The sequence below is a fragment of the Mycteria americana genome, chromosome 2 (assembly GCF_035582795.1).
Source record: "Mycteria americana isolate JAX WOST 10 ecotype Jacksonville Zoo and Gardens chromosome 2, USCA_MyAme_1.0, whole genome shotgun sequence".
NCBI lineage: Eukaryota > Metazoa > Chordata > Aves > Ciconiiformes > Ciconiidae > Mycteria > Mycteria americana.
The window spans coordinates 47,498,496-47,511,152 of NC_134366.1; the positions used below are offsets into that span (position 1 = coordinate 47,498,496).

The window sequence follows — 12,657 nt, forward strand, 5'->3', positions numbered from 1 at the left end:
ACCATTTGCTTATTGTTCTACGATTCAGAGTCACGTAATGTAAAAAACTAAATGCACCTCTTTGATTCCTTTTCTCATCATGATCTTGATGAATTACAGTATGTTTGTTTTTTTAATAAAGGAGAACAAGAAACCAGCTGCAGCCCTGTGAGCCATCTATAAGCATCCTTCCATAGTCTACTCATTTTGGGAGTGGAGGTAATTTCCTCTTTTTGATGACAACACATTATTAAAGCTGGTTTAATGATGATGTTGGTGAATCAGTTCAGCTATTTCTAGCACGTGACAACAAAGCCTCCCATCCCTCCTGATTCCCTGTCTGTTGCATGTAAATCCTTTCTTTTTTTCTGTATCATTTCTGTCCCTGTGGCATCATTTTCTTCTTCTATCCAAGGGTATTTGTTTTAATGCATTTAGTCCAACTGACTGTATTGGTCTGCTCTGCTGCAGCAGAATCTGTCTCAGGCGTCCATTTAAAATGACAAGTTAGCTGGATTGCTTACCCCACAGAAAAGCATATTCTTTTTGCTACCATCAAACATAAACATTTTGAAATAAAAAATAAAACATCGACACCCACTTCAACCAGTCCTACAACTAACCCCCACCAGTGACTAAAATTTAATGCTTGCAAAGAAAGCAAACCTACCTTCTATATCATCTACTTCTACAAAAACAGACATAAGAGATTCTTTTTCTTTCTGCACCATTTCCAAGAGCTGGGCTGTTGCATGAGCTGCTTTTCTTGAGACGTTTATTGCCATGCTAAAGCCATGATAGCAGCATAAGTGATACAGGCTATAAAATCCCCCAGCTGCTTCCAAGTCCAGAACACTGGTCCTGAATCAAATGGACTACAAACAAGATTCCCCTCCAGGCCTGCCCAGTGTCTGTGGCACGGTAACTGGTTTCATCGGTTGCTCTGCTTGAACATTGGGGACCCATCTTAGATGGACTACTTTAGCTTCTTTTTTTCCTAAGCCTACCTCTTTGGCTTTTCTTCAGTGTCCTCCTCAGCCCTGTCTTCCCTTTTATAGTTCCCTTCACCTGATTCTCAATCCCTTCCTCGCTCCCAAGGCATAGATTAAACTTGCTGCTATTTTCCCAGCCTTTGCCAAGCCTCTAGCATGCATACCTCTCCTCTCCATCATCTCCTTTGTTGCAACACCTTTTTCTTTTCCCCCTTCAAGTATCCTTGTTTGAATGCATTTAGTGTAACTAACTGTATTGATTTGTTTTGCTTGGACAGAATCTGCCCCAGGTGTCCATTTAAAAATGACAAATGAGCTGGATTGCCGACAGCCCCAAGGAAAAATGTATTGCTTTTGCTACCATTGAGCACGAATATGTGGAGTTAAAAGACAATGACTGATATTGGCAGATTCATATATGAATACCAGTTGCTATGATCAATAGCAAATTTCTAGAAACTAAAATATTATGGACATGAATAAAGTGTTTGTTACAGACACATTTCTGCAATGCATTTATGGTGTCACATTTACAGAGGATACACAGCAGACACTGCTCCATTTCCGTATAGAGTGACAGCAGCAACATCAGGAGAGGGGATGGATGATTATACGTCTCAAGAGACCACAGAACTGCATCCTTGTGTAATGCTCATACAGCATTTGATGCTGGAATATTAGAGGCCTCAAAATATCCTCTGAAGAGACAGCAATAGGGTGAAATGGAGAGAGATGTTAATGTAAAAATGGAGGTCAGAAGACACTGGTGGCTGCAATAAGATGAGTCTGGTTTCTTGCATGGTACTTTGCCAGCTCACAGAAGCAAGATCCATCCCCCATTTCTGTGCATTCTTTGCAAGGTCCAGTAAACAGACTACTTCTCCTATTCCTCCTAAGGTTTCACTGCCTTTTTCACCATTTGTGTTGGTGTCAGCAGATGGGTGTGATGGCCTTTAGCTCAGTTCATCACTTCCATCAATCTTCCTGGACACTTTCTTCCCAGGACTTTTCATCAGTGTTGACAAAGACTGTTCATTCACTAGGTTTCTGCTCCCAAAGACCTCCTGTCTTCATGTTCACCTCTTTACCTCAGGATCAAGTGTGAGAACTGGCAATGGAGGCAGAGCTGTCTAAAGAATTTGGGACCCTCTGGGCCAGCAGGAGTCAGGACATTTAAATTAAATACAGTTTCTAGGCCATTTTTGTGACCAACATTTTATTCCAAGTAAAAAAGCACTTCTATTTGTTTCAGGCAAACATTCTATATACTATGCGTCCAAAGAAGGGCAACGAAGCTGGTGAAGGGTCTAGAGCACAAGTCCTATGAGGAGCAGCTGAAGGAACTGGGGTTGTTTAGCCTGGAGAAAAGGAGGCTGAGGGGAGACTTTCCTGCTCTCTACAACTCCCTGAAAGGAGGTTGTAGAGAGGTGGGTGTCAGTCTCTTCTCCCAAGTAACAAGCAATAGGACGAGAGGAAATGGCCTCAAGTTGCACCAGGGGAGGTTTAGATTGGTTGTTAGGAACAATTTCTTCACCAAAAGGTTGTCAAGCATTGGAAGCGGCCGCCCAGGGAAGTGGTTGAGTCACCATCCCTGGAGGTATTTAAAAGACATGTAGATGTAGCGCTTAGGGACATAGTTTAGTGGTGGACTTGGCAGTGCTAGGTTAACAGTTGGACTTGATAATCTTAAGGGTCTTTTCCAGCCTAAATGATTCTGTGATTCTATGATTATAGCAGCATACCTTGTTAATTGCCAAATTTAGGAAGATAGCTCCCTAGGTTTTCAAGCAAGGAAGTCACAAACCACATCTGAAATCTACATTTTGAAGAATGTCAGATGTGATTCTCCTCAGAGATCAAGAATACAGTTTTTTGTTTCTTTTACATAGTTGCAAACCTCATTTTTAATAATCTTTAAAAGCATCTGCTGCCCTATAGTTTTCTATCATCACTGACAAAAAAACCCATAAAGCAAATTCACAGCTATGACATGAGAAATTCAGTTTGTCCCTCTTTGTTTTGAATAATGGCTGGATATGGACATTGCTTTTTCTCTTTCAGAGTTTCAGTGATGGCTTCTTCAAAGTACCTTAGACAGCTACTTGCTGGTTTATGTTTTTATTCCTTTACTGCAGCACTAAAGCTAATGATGTGTCTTAGATTCACTTTCTGAATCTTCTGGCTCATACATATGACTCTGTGATAATAACAGTTTTCTGGTCCACATCTTCTTCTTGTGAGGTCTTGAAACAAATAAGAAGCTGAACCAAAATACTTCTAACCCATTTATTTCACTTCCTGAGACTTAAAGCTTTATACCTTGTGTCTTTTGTCCAAAGAATCAAGAGCTGCTTTAATCACTTAAAACCCCTCAGGGACAGCCTTGATCACATGGTTATGAGCCACGGACAAGTTGTAGGCACCAGCAAAATAAGCACGGAATTAGGGCAGCAGATTGCTAAGACAGCAGAAAAACACAGCCCTTTGTCTATTTTGCTATGCCCGAGTTTTAGAAAGCCAAACTAGCTGCTGCAGCAGGAGAGGGTGTGGGCCAGCCATGCTATGCTGCTAGAAGGAGAGGAGCTCGCCAGGAGTAACAGTGACTGCTCCCATCCTTCTTGCTCCCTGCCCTCAAGCTGCAAGTCAAGCTCACAGAGCTTTACAGCAAACTCATTCAATTTTTTTAGCCATGCCTGCAAACATATGTTATGTCCTGACATACACATTCCATTGTCATAACACTGACCACAGCAATCTGATAAAGAAATACCATACTCTTACAAGAAATTCACTGTTGTACTCAGAGAAATACACCATCTCCAGTGAATGGGGATAAATTCCAGAAACTACTCCTTGGGACTTAATCCTTTAAAAATTGCTATGTGAAAAACTGCTCAACATGGAATATTTCTGTGAGGCTGACCACTCTAAATGAATAATGTTCACTTTTCATGGTTCAGAAGTAATTGCTGACAAATCGCTAGTTCAGGAGAAGGGATTAATCCCCTATGTTTTCAAAGAAGTATGAAGAATTCCTTGTAGCAACATTTCTATCACCTTTTTGTGCTCTTCCAGGAATGGATCAAATAGGCTGAGTAACTCTAAAATTCCTAGATAAAATCCTTTCCATTGCAATTCCATGCAGGTCAAGTTACCTCCTTGAGTACAAGATCTGTGGATGAATGAAGTTCTATTACAACTCTTGCCAAGTCCACCTGCCAGTATTGTTATTCACTGCTGCATTGCTTCACTTACTCTGAGTCAATGTAACAAGTTCTTTTTGTCGCTTTCTATGCACTAACATTAAACTGCAATTGTTTGGGATTGTTCATGGGCTCAGAAATGCAATTATAGCCATTAAAGTCAGTTGTACAGAACAAGAAACCTGTGGGAGAAAACAACCAGCACACAAAGGAGTAGAATGATCCCTGCAATAGTGATCATAACAACCATTTCTAATTTGCAGACTCACCCTTATGTAGTTCCTGCTTGAAAACAGCCTGCACTAAATAGCTTGTTTGCTCACCAACTGAATAGAGAGACTTACTAAGGTCACAGTTTTGATTCTGACAGATTGAAAAGCTTTTTCTTATCCAGTATGGGGGAAGAGAACTTCGTGCTAACTGAAGTGCAAAGCTGGGTCTGTTGGAGGGCATGAGGTGCACGTTGATTGGGATGTTCCTACAATCTTCACTGTGTTTCATTACCTTCATTCACCTTTTCAGTCATAAGTACAGTACCATCTCTCCAGTTCACGATAGTAATGGTAAGTAATACACCTGATGTGAAAAATGCATCCAGTTTTGGTATATCTGGTGATTTTTCCTTTTGTTCATTCCTTTTGTCTCCATTTTGGTGCCCTGAATATTTATGACCTGCATAAGAGCATATCACACACACCATTTTAGCATTGGCTGATGCATTTATGAACCCTCTGGCTTAAGTCAGGCAGGTTTGTGCCTTGAATCAGCCCTGGGTGTAAGTATGAGTGCCAAAGACAATATAAAATCTAAGCGACAGAGGTCCTGCCTGCAGCTGGAGCCTGTTCTGTCAGACCTAAGCAATAGGCCCCGTCAACCACAGGATTAGTTGTACATGCGCAGTAAAGCCAGACACATGAAAGGCAGCAGATGTATGGACCAGCCAAGAGTGCTGTCTCTCTCAAACACAAACACTGCAGTTATTTGCTTGGCCAAGTCAGCAGTATAAGCACAAAACAAGAAGGGTGATAATTTCATATGAACACTTTAAAAGCTGGTGTCAGTCTGCCTAGATATTAGTTTCTTCCTCTCTCTCCCCAAGTCAGGCCTAACAGTATCCTGTCCCAGCTTTTGTCCTCCAAAGCCAAATCCACCTTTTGGCCTCTCAGCATGACAGTCATCCTGCTCCTTCTTACCTGTCTTGCTTTGCTCCTCGCTCAGTCTTCTTCAGCTCTTTCCAATGGTCATGCTGTTCTGGTGAAATGGTTTTCCTCCTCAAATGACTCACACATATAAGGCCTCTCTCAAAAATGTGTCCATCTACCAGTGGTGGCAGATTCCTTTAAATAAATTCAGGACAAAAAAATTGTCTCTGTAAAAAAGCATTTGTGTGCCAATCTACTGTGGACATATGAAGAGAGACAAACGGGATGTGTTGTACATCAGGATGGTGAGAATAAATATTTTTTGTTGTATCCTGAGTAAGTATGAAGATATGAGTGCCCTTGCAGCTGTGATGGTCTAAGGACATGGGAAGGACAAGTCTGTAGATGGAGGCAGTATCTCGTACTAGACCTTGTATAAAGATGGTGTAGTTGGAAAAAGTAGACAAGCTTTGAGCCCTCTAGACCTTCTGGCCTGAAATAGCAGCAGCAGACTTCAAAGCCAGCGACAAGTTTAGAACAATTGCTTGGATTTTAAGCAGATAGGTACCTGGTAGACTGTTGCTGAAAGCAAAGATAATTCTTTGGCGTAAAGCAGATATTAGTAGGGAGAAGATAGATGGCAGAATATTTATTTCCTGGGGAAATAAGAGATATGAGAATATGGAGTATTAAGGAGAGGTGGAAGGAAACAAAAATGTGCCATGAACCTAACTTTTCTACTGAATGCCTGATTTCAAAAGTTTTTGGATGACTATTCAGTACCAGGTGACCAAAAGCTAAAGGTCCGAAGAGTCATTGGTTCATTATAGTCATGGAAGCCATGGTTGGTGGTCTACAAACTTTGGCAGCACTGGATAATGGACCGGGATTCAATGCATTGGGTCTAAACCCTCGTCAGCTGCTCTGTGACGACAGACACTGTCCTCCGATCTTCCCCCAGTCGTGGTCTGTCCTGTGAGCTCTCTGAGGAAGGGATTATCTCTGAAGTGGAAGAGGCATGGTGCCAAGAACAGCAGAGCCCTCATTTGGCCAGGGTACAGGGCAGAACTGTGACAAAAGAGATTAATCATCATAAACCTGAAACAGGGCTCCGTGAAGCCGCACATGCTCATAGTCCAGCTGACTTTGATTAAGATCCATGAGCACAAAAGCTGACCTCCCTGGTGTCGCTTCACATCAGTGCAAACAATTATCACCCACATAAAAACAAATCACGTATCTATGGTTTCCAAGCTATTTCACTTGCCAAGAACAAATTAGCTTCATCTTGTACCGTATATATACAGCTTTTTACATAAACCTGTATATGCAAAGTTTTAAATGTGAGAGGCTGCCAGATAGGCGTTTTCACTTTGACTTCTATCTGCTGAGCAAGGTTAACTGTATTTCGGGAATATGCCTATGCATACTTTAATATTGTATTTTTCAGTTTGCTACTCTTTCTTCACCTCAGTAATTCAACCCTGCTTTCCCAAGACTAATACAAAAGAACTAACAGACGTACTGGATCAGACAGAAGTTGGATGTGTCCTGTCTCTAAACACCAGTAGGAGCAGATGTCTATGAGAAGACTGTCAGGACTGGGCTAGCACACATGGGTAATTCCTCTGAAATACCCTCTCAGCTGCTGCCATCTCCGGCCTTAGAGACTTATTGAGCCAGATGTCATATCTGCTTTAATAGCCCCTGATGGACCTCTCTGCCCCTGAATGTGTTTGATGGCTTTTTGAACATGCATGTGCAGCAGGCAAGTCCACAAGGTGCCTGTCTGTTTCTTAAAAGTTCAACAGCAGCTCGAATGCCAGAAGCACTCTGGTTTAATCGGCTTGGCTCCCTTAGTAAGTTCCAGACTTGCACAGAAAAACCTTGTCCAAAAATCTCTTTTTAAAATTCTCTGAGACATGCTTAATTCTTTTATAAACTGAGGTATATTTATCCAGTGTTATAACTGTTGGGGGTTTCTTAGGGTATATTTATGCTTGCCTACTGCTTATGATTAAGTTATTAGTTTTAGTATAATGATGAAAAATGAAAACATGAAATGCTCTAATGTTACTGCTTCAAATTCCTAAGTCTGCATGTGTAAGCCCAAATAGGACTAGAAAAGCCTGGGCAGTAATAATAGTAATAATAACAATTATTAAATTTGCAGGCACACAGTGTTTCATCCTGCTTTGCACCAGGAGGTGCAGGTCCATTGTGATAACAGTAAAAAAGGCACAAGCACTCTGTTAAGGTATCATTTAAAATGCTATTTATTATAGCTAAGCCTATAAGGAGAGAATGGTATAGATAATCTTAGGTTCCATTAGCTGGTGGGAACTGCAGGTGGTGTAGCATCAAATGGGACTCCGACCCATGCGCAGCATGTTCGGCAGACACCTTCTGTAGAGGAGATATTCCCCCATTTTGGTCATTGGAGCTACTATAGGATTTTCTTACAAGAAACAACTCTATTCATCATTTCCACTGCCAAACAGAAAGGATGTTCACGTGGGAACTTGCTGCTGCACACCTAGATGACAGCACGGACATGCAGGAGGCCTAATCACCCATGCCAAGAGGGAGCTGCCTGCAGGCTCCTCCACAACAATCAACTGCAAAGTCTATACTGTGGCCAAGGGATTTGTGCAGCACAACACGGGTCTGAAGGCCAGGCTGTGCGTGCAGCAAAGTGCAGCACCAAATAGGCTGGGCAGCTGGGGACACCCACCACGGTGACAGTGGAGCATGCAGAGACCGGGAATCACGTTTGCATTGTGATTTCACTGTGTATTACTATTGCGATACCATGCTTGTGTTGTGCCTTCAGTACATTGCTACTATCACTCTTCTAAATCAAAATCCTGTGTAAAGCCAAATATATCGAAGAAGTCAATTCGATATTAAACATTAAAGCTTCCTTGTGGAATATCTGAAGGAGCCTGCTCAGAGAATATTGGACTCTGACAGCATCACAGACAAAAATCTCAGTGTGTATATATGGTCTTTGCTGTGGGTGAAATGCCTTTTCACGGGATGCATACAGCAGTCAAAAGAAGAGCTTAATGGGAGCATGAAAGGGTACAGAGGCTTTTTGCTGGCTCCCTCCACAAGCTGAATTTCCTCACTACTAAACTGTCTTGTAATCAGCTTATTTACATGTATCACTTTTACAGCCGGACCTTGGCAGAGCTTTCTGACCCAGATGTGAATTTGAAACTTCACATCTTTTTAGGAGTCTGACTGTCAACACTTGCCTTTGACCTGATATGTGACCCATGGGCCACCTCCTGCAGGTCCCTCTGGCCACTCCTTCATGTTTCTAGCAGACCTTTAATACGCATTAGGTATAACTTTGCAAGGCTTTTGGACGATCAAACACATGAGAAAACTATGTGAATTAGGCGCTTTCAGGGTCAGAATTTAACAACCAACAAGAGTTAAAGACCTGCCTATACACTCTGAGAAACAGAAGATTTGCTTTTGCATTAATGTATATACATTTGCATGACTCTGCACAGACTTTTAGAACAACCTGCCCTTAGGAGGAAATTGCATCCATTCCTGCGTACAGTCATAAGAATAATCCAGCAGGAGAAGTAACGGTTAGCGCCATCTCACCCTAATTACAAACCAAAAAAATAGAGAGGGAAAGTTCAAACATTCAAGCAAACCCACAATGATTCCATCCTGGTCTCTTTCAAAAAAGGGGCTTGCTGCTGTCACCTGGGAGGGGTCAAAAATTAACAAACATTACACCTACTGCTGTCATGTCTGCCCGCAGGGGTTGTCCACATTCCTGCCACTAATCCCAAAGGTGACAGACTGGAAATTAAGGGACCACTCAAATGAAAAGTGCTCTCCTGAATTGCCAGGCTCCTCAGTGAGATATATTGAGACAGACACAGAGGCAGCTTTCAGAAATGAGGCCAGTGGCAGTTTTCTATAGCTGACACAATATGTATGTTTATTGAAGAAACAAGTGGGAATAGAACAAGTACAGCATGCCCAGGGCAAAGAAAAGCGTGTTTGTGCTCAGCACATCAGAGAGGTCACCAAAGAATTGTTCTGTGTGAACATATGACCTCTGTACTGCTGCCAAGAGGATGGAAACACGGTATTATGAGAAGCAGCTTTCATTAAGCACCTCATATTTCTAAGATAAAAACAACAGAAAATACACAGCAAATTTGTTGCATTCAGTTATTTCGTCCCTTTTCCCTCCTCTTCAAAGTAATACCCATCTCATCCCTTTTACCTGCAGACATCCCAATACACTTTCCCAGTCAGAAGGGCAATTTTGCCTAATGCAGAGCTGGGTACATTCGCCCCATGATGAAACAGAAAATCCAGGCATGAAAGAAAATAATATTTTTTAAAGCTTCTGCTAGAGTTGTTTACAGTTATTCCTGTTTTCCAGAGCAAATGCAGTTGACTTCTAGGAACTGACAGCCCACTAACAAACTGGTCTATTGAGACCATGAGAGATATTTATTCTTTTGAGGTCAAATTCTCTATTGGCTCAACTCCACCGACTTGAATTGAATTCCGTAGTCATAAATTTTACAAAGTTAACCTTCACAGACAAAATTAAAATTCACTCATTCTTTGCACAACTTTTTCATACATTGAAGCTAACAATGTAAACTGATTAGTTCATGCAACAAGTTCATGTAACTGTTTTTCTTTAGTGATAGTTAAGGTTGCTTCAAGATACATTCTCTCCTTCTAAGGCTGGAAATGAGACACAAAGGAAGAGTCTCATGGATTCGTCACTTCACTCATAACATAAATACCACACTGGGACTCTCCATAATTTGAAAATTTAGTTATTGACTAGGAATCCACTTTCTGCAGAGACTTTTAAAAATCTCCCCACCTAAAATTGTTTTTTAAAATCAGTCTGCTGCTAGAAGATGAAAATTTGGCAACAGAATGGGTATTTTTGATCAAAATTTTCATTCCAAAACAAAAATACCCATTTCAGCTTATTTCAGCACTGAATGACATTAAATCAGTCCACAGACACAATGGTGAAAATGCAAAAATGGGCTCAGTTCAACAGGAGAGACCGAAAATACTCCGCCAGCCCTTCCCTCACAAGAGTTTATTGCCTGTTGGTCCCAACATTGTTGTGGGAAATGGAAAGTGCATATGTGAATCCCCACTGGAGGAGGCATGAACTAGATCTGGCTCTCTCATGTCATGGAAGAGAGCTTTTAACAGACCTTACTATTGGCAAAAAGGATAAAACACCTGCCATCTGCTTAGCTTCAAAGGGTGATCTTCCTCTGCCAGTTCCCAAAAAGGACCATGACACCCACTTGCAGGAAAGAAGGACAAGCCACTTATCCTGAGTAGAACAAGGTGCTTCTCCGTGACACCAAGTAAGGCTCTTCCCTCCCAGAGACAAACAGGAATTAAGACTTACTCCTCAGTATTTTCTCCTCCGTTATCTGTGGCTGACATTTCTGAGGAGGGTGTCGTGAATCCTGTTTGGAGGCACTTCTCTGCCTCCATGCACAATCTAGAGAGCCATGGGGACTAACTGCTGGCTGCACATTTCACCAGGAGACAAATGTGTGGCAGATGTCTATATTCTCTGCTGGGTCTGGAGTTCTACCCTTAACCACTGACTGAGCAAGGACAGTAAAGGTTGGCACCACAGCATGTTCTCCCTGGATACAGGTGGTAAGGAAACAGTGATAGCAAAACCTCATTTCCTTCCCAGGGTTTGTGGTCTAGGCTCTTGGGTTAGACTGGTTTTGCCAGCTAGTCCCACCCTGAAAAGCAAGATAACATGGTCTGAGCAAAGAGGAAAAAACACCTGTTTTTAAATAAGTGAACAAGATTTTGTCTCCTAACAAATACTTGCCTTGTAAGCATTTATTCCCAGAGGCTTTTTGTGAATGCATTAGTTTTATATCTGGATCTTCAGTAGAAGACTACATGCGGCCAGGACAGAGCTGTGCCTCTGTGAACACCCGGGAAACCAGTTATTTCATAGTCTTTGGAAAGCAGGAGAGTTTTAAAATGGCAACCCCAGCTCTTCCTGTGCTTAAAATACAGCCAAGCTATCCACAACACTGCCTACATTATGACTTGCTACGCTGGGGATTGAAATGGGGGGAGAAAAAAGGTTAATGCATTCGAGGCAAGAGGTGGAAAGAGCAAACACAGGTAGGACAGTGAGCCAAGCTAAGGAACACAAAGATTTTGCTTCTTTCCAAGTAGTTTCCTTGCTGGTTTTAGAATGTTATTTAGACTAAGGTGTTGGGGTCAATTTAAAAAAAAGTATTTCCTTGATATGCTCCCAACGTGAAAGATCTGCCACGTCTTGCACTGAATCACTGGTGGACTCTAATTCCCCTGGTGAAACGTGCTCTCAGATGCACTAATACTGAGAAACACAGGGAAACCGTCATTGACTTTCAAGCAGAATTTTAAGGGAGGGTATGACCGGTCCTACTTCGTGTGCATCTCTGTATTTCCCACTTACTTGCAGAACATGGGAAAAGAGAAGCACCCATGCTTTTTTCCCCACTCTAGTTCTCAGTCCCTGTGCTTTTTAGATCCCAGTCAGCATATCTCTGTCTACACATCCATCTGTCTGGTGCTCGGCAGGGAGGTCCTCCAGCGTACCAGTTCACTTACGGGGATTTGACTTGTGTTCTCACTGCAGTCAGGAAAACAAACTGAAGGACCACTGCCCATGACATATGCCAGCAGGTACTAAGAAGACTGAGAATAATATATGCAAAAGCTCGAAAAAGGAAGCAGATCCTACTTTGCAGTGGTCAACTAGTACAACAGAGGAACTGATCCTATTTAAAGATCCTTTTTTTTAACCTGCTGGAAAAGCAGGGCAAAGGAAGCTACAGAAGGCAAAGAGAAAAAGTTAGAAAACACAACTAGAAGACAGAATGAAGAAAAAAAAGAAATAACTCTCCTTGCAATGTGAGGGCTTAATAGAGAATTGCAGCCATTATTTATCATGGAGCTCCTAGCAATGCCTCCTGGAAATAAATTCTGCATTGGACTTGCAGGCAAAATTCTCAATTGATATTAAGCAACAGAGCTCTCAGCTCCTTCATACCAGCACAGGATCTGCCCCCACATGAATCATAGATTGATTTTGAGAAATCCTGCACCCCTCCAGGAAAGAGGCAATTTTCCCTTGCATCAGTCGTGTGTTCCACCTAGACCCTTGCGTGCTCCTTGGACCTCAGGAGAGCTCCCCGCTGCCTGCTGAACTGTCAGAGCACAGCAGTAATGTTCAGGTCTAGCAAAGAATGGTGGATCAGTGGATTGGCCCTCTTTGCTTATGTTTATTTTTGC

The 12,657-nt window shown here is 42.0% G+C and overlaps 1 protein-coding gene across 2 annotated transcripts in view; it reads right to left on the reverse strand.

The window, feature by feature from the left end:
- Nucleotides 1-12,657, reverse strand: part of ENTPD3 (ectonucleoside triphosphate diphosphohydrolase 3) — a 51,163-nt gene that overhangs the window by 22,598 nt on the left and 15,908 nt on the right. The window lies entirely within an intron of this gene.